This window comes from Hakea prostrata, chromosome 6 (assembly GCF_041222555.1).
Source record: "Hakea prostrata isolate BN-2017 chromosome 6, UWA_Hpros_2, whole genome shotgun sequence".
In the NCBI taxonomy this organism is placed as follows: domain Eukaryota; kingdom Viridiplantae; phylum Streptophyta; class Magnoliopsida; order Proteales; family Proteaceae; genus Hakea; species Hakea prostrata.
Genome location: NC_142605.1, coordinates 11,858,219 through 11,860,571, shown reverse-complemented (window position 1 = coordinate 11,860,571; position 2,353 = coordinate 11,858,219).

Genomic DNA, 2,353 nt, shown 5'->3' with positions numbered 1-2,353 from the left:
ATCCCTATTTTAATAATAATGTAGAATTGTAATCTTCCATTCCTTTGAAACCCATTCCTCCTAAGGCTTCTGGTTGACAATACTTCCCCCACACAATGAGATTTAGTTGTTTGCATTTGTCGGGTTGTCCATTCCAAAAACTTTAACAAATTGCATCTATCTTTTTGCATGTTGTCTTCGAGAATTTAGACATTGCATTTGATAGAGTGTTATTGATTGAAGTGATGCCTGCATCAAAACGCCCCTCCCTGCAAATGACAATTTTGTTGCCTTCCAAATTGCCAACTTCTTAGACATTCAATCCATCACTGTTTGCAACGTTTTAGCTTTCCCTTTGCCCGGCATAAGATTAGATCCTAAGTACATTGTCTCTCCTTTGATTTCTGGTACCCTCAAAATTGATAGTATTAGTTTTCACTCTTCTTTGGGTAAATTCCGGCTACAGTAAAATCCACTTTTCTTGAAGTTAATCTCCTGCCGTGTCAGATCCGCAAATAGTTCTAGTACCACTTGTAGAGCTAAAACTTCTTCTGTGTTAGCTTTGCAAAATAAGAAAGTGTCATCTGCAAAAATCAGGTAGGATATTTTTGGGGTGCCCTTCCCAACTTTTATTCCACTTAGAAGCTTATGAGATCTATACTCATCTAAGAGGCGTGATAATACCTTCATTATTAGCAGAAAATGGTATGGGCTGAGAGGGCACCCTTGTCTCAACCCCCGTGATCTGGAAAACCATGAGTACAAGGATCCCTTAATTTTGATAGAAAACGTGGGAGAATAAATTAACTCGCCTAAAGTGTCTTTGGCATGTTACATGCCCCTACTAATGACAACTACTAAAATCAATTTAAAATTGAAATTCTTGTGGATGGGCTGAAAGAGTAGTTTCAATTCGAAGCTGAAATAGTTACATTCTATCAACTTTGAGCCGAGTTCTAATTAGCAGGTGCTAAGGGAAGAACTTGGCTGCTACCTGTTAGCCCACGGGAGTAACTTAGTTATGTTCCTGCCATCCTTGCTGGCCGCCAATGAAATAAAATAGAGTTTTTTTAGGATGCCCACTTAAGTGTGCCTATAATTCTTGAGTGTCGACTTAAGTGGGTAAAATTCTATGATGCCACCTTGAAATTTTTGCATAATTTCAAGTTACCTACTGTTAGTGGTCAAAGGTTTGTCTGTTACGTTTGTTGTTCAAGTGACTAATATACCCTCTGTATGTGTAAAAGACTAAAATATCATTTCATTCAATTAAGTGACCCAACCCTCTAAGTAGGGAAGGGACTCATCTTTTTCCTATATCTGGTCGAAAACTCCACCGTTGCGGCCCCTCCCGTGCCAATGACCACCGCTCCTCCACTGGAGATAATCTCAAATCCCATCGATAACTTCATAGGAGGTAGCTCGTCGAGTTGAGTTCAAGGATCTAAGGAACTGCAAACCTACAAACAACCCCAAAAAAAGAAGAAGAGAGAAAGGCAACTGCATTGAGAGCTTTGGTGTGTGCATATTAGGAGATTAAGGTGAACTTGGAAGACATCAGATTTCGAGAGAGAGAAAGAAGAGGGAGGGAACATCATCCGTTTACAACTTCATATAAACCCCACCAAGTCCTTATCTTCTAGAGACTAAAAACAGGAAAAAAAATTGCAGAGAAAGAGAGGGATGGGGGAGAGAGAGGGAGAGAGAGAGAGAGAGAGAGAGAGAGAGAGAGAGAGAGAGAGAGAGAGAGAGAGAGAGAGAGAGAGAGAGAGAGAGAGAGAGAGAGAGAGAGAGAGAGACGAAAGTTGAAAAAAAAAAAAAAACCGAGTTTTTGTTTACAAAAATGGCCACAAGGTGTAGGAAACTTGCTATGGAATCTCCACGAACATTTGAAAGATTGTTGTAATCACGAAAATTTGTCAGAACTGAAACATACTAGAGGTACTTTCTTTAAGGTATTTAGACACCCCGATTTGTGCAATACGGGTACCAAATGTCTTTACCCCAAAAATCAGTCAGCCCAAATCTTTAAGGTTGCACCCCAGAAATATTATTTCAGGTGTAATTAGGTTGTTTTCATTGTTATAGAAAGACAACATGGAGAGAGAGAAAAAGAGAGGAGGGAATATTCATCATATAAAAAATGAGCTTGAAAATGGGTTTATTATATAGAGCCCCAAAGGTTGTGGGTGAAAGGGTAAGGTTACCTCCCTTTGTGAGGGTACCTATTCAGTTCAACTCCGTACAAGAAGGTACCTATTTAGTTGATATCCCTAAGGGAAAATACTTCTTTAATGGCATCTCCACACTTCCACCTAGCAATGAGCTTTCCGGATTAGGGCCCATGAAAAAATGGGCTTTTTGGATCAAGGCC